Here is a 2010-nt window from a genome sequence, read left to right on the forward strand (position 1 = left end):
CATATAAAACACCTCTCTTTCTGAGTGGAGTTACATCTCAGAATATAAAGGGGTGGATCTTGTTTTTTTTTTGTTTTTTTTTTAACTGATGACACCATGCTTTCCTATCTATCTGTCTGGACTGGACTGAGATGGAAGTGAAGGCTTGATTGATGTCTGTTTCCCGGAGTCAGAGATTCAGTCATATCAACTGCGTTAATGAGTGTGTGAAGAGCGTGGGGCTGCGTATGTCAGGGGAAGATGTCGTCAAAAACACATTGTTCCTGTAGCCACCACCGCCAAACAAGGATTTTCAAGCACACTTGACATCATCTGCATTAAGATGTGAAATTGTCCTTTTTTTCTAAGAAAATCTGCAAAAAAAAAGTTTATTGAAAAAAAAAATATTTTTATGTATTTTCACAAAATAGCTTTTAAATAAACTTGCTTACATAATGGTTGGATATAAACATCTTAATGTGTGAGTATAAAGAAAGAAAAAATACTAAACAGCTTCTAGTTCCATATTTTTAAAGCCAAATACATTGCATATGGGGGCGAGATGTTGAAATCATGTAATTAATTCCTATTCTAAACTTTCCTGTATATTTTATTCTTTAACATTTGGTGTTGATATGAAATATATGTCAATGCTTGACATTTGGAATCAATCCTTCGTATGTTTTTCTTGTTAGAGTTGGTGCTGCAACTTTGCTTTCTACTTTTGTCTCTTTGTTTGCTTCAGTGCTTTTGCTGTTTGTATTTTTTCTGATAAGGACCAGGGTTGTTGTTCTACTTTCAAGAGCAATTGAATCTGTTTACATGCCATGAATGGGAAATCAGTGAACAACAACAACGACTAAAAAAAATATATATGATATGCTATTACTGCATCACGTTTTGAAGTGACATTAAAAAGAGGCATCCGCGTCCACATGGTTTACGTGACGGTTTCAAACACCAAATAAGTAAGAGTGCCAAATTCTAGTGCCAGTAGATATAAATATAGTCTTAATATACTCAATCACTGTCATCTCAGTGAATGTAAATGATTCTGATACATTCTGTAACTTTTGTAACTAGATGTACAGTTGGTGGCAATGACAGTGCTAATACAATAGCCTTTTTGCTTTGTTTTCCAGTCTCCACGTGTTTTGCATTGATCTGACAATGAAGTAGCACCGGTTGCATGTTGTTGCCGCTAATACTACATACATTTATTTCATTACTGCCAAACATGCGTTTTCATTTTAATGTTGAAGTTGTGAGGTTAACTGTTGAAACTGGAAATACAATGTAAGGCATATATACAGTATATACATACATATATTTTGTATAAAAGTTTAAAATATCAAAAATTATATCCCCTCATCAGAAATACTTTGCTTCCATTAAATACTAAATTTGATTACTTATTCCAAATATACACTATTATTTATATGTCCTTTTTTTTTATTTATTTGGTGTCACCATATGCACACAGCTTATACAGAGGAGCAATTTTAATTACAAGATATATTTTGTCTTGTGCCCCCCTTTCAAATTGATCTATGAAGAGCACTCCACCGCTACCAGTGGGGAGATAGGCTGTACTATTATCACTGTTGTTTTTTGTAGTCAATTATAGAAACATATACCGTAGTTGCTAATCAATTTCATTGCATATTCAGGCTATTCCACTGACATTTTGTATATGGAATGTGTGCTAACTTGTTTATTTTTTGGGACTCTTTATAAATAAAAGTGGCTGATCTCTTGTTATTTTTGTGTTATTTATTCGGAATGACTTGCTATAAATCTACGCTATATGTTAATACAATGCAGTCTAACATTTCATTCGTATACAGTTATATGACGGATATTGATCTGATACTGAGGTTACTCCGTTTTGGCTTTAGATTTTAAAGTCGTCAAAATCAAGTGCTAGCTTCAAATGGTACTCTTGAGCTTGCAGGAAGTCGTGTACACAAAATGCTCAGAGATCAAGAAGTAAGATCAGCTTTAAGTTGTGAGAACACTGTTTACAGCTGA

General features: G+C 33.6%; 1 protein-coding gene across 2 annotated transcripts in view; it reads left to right on the top strand.

Moving 5' to 3' along the window:
• gria2b (glutamate receptor, ionotropic, AMPA 2b) overlaps positions 1-1740 on the top strand; it is a 41587-nt gene extending 39847 nt beyond the window's left edge. For both annotated transcript variants that reach the window (XM_047584598.1, XM_047584597.1), the window contains exon 16: positions 1-1740. This exon is cut by the window's left edge and continues 347 nt beyond it. The gene's annotated coding sequence lies outside the window, so the exon portion shown is untranslated.
• Positions 1741-2010: the final 270 nt, after the last annotated feature.

The sequence above is a fragment of the Mugil cephalus genome, chromosome 5 (genome assembly GCF_022458985.1).
Source record: "Mugil cephalus isolate CIBA_MC_2020 chromosome 5, CIBA_Mcephalus_1.1, whole genome shotgun sequence".
Classification (NCBI taxonomy): domain Eukaryota; kingdom Metazoa; phylum Chordata; class Actinopteri; order Mugiliformes; family Mugilidae; genus Mugil; species Mugil cephalus.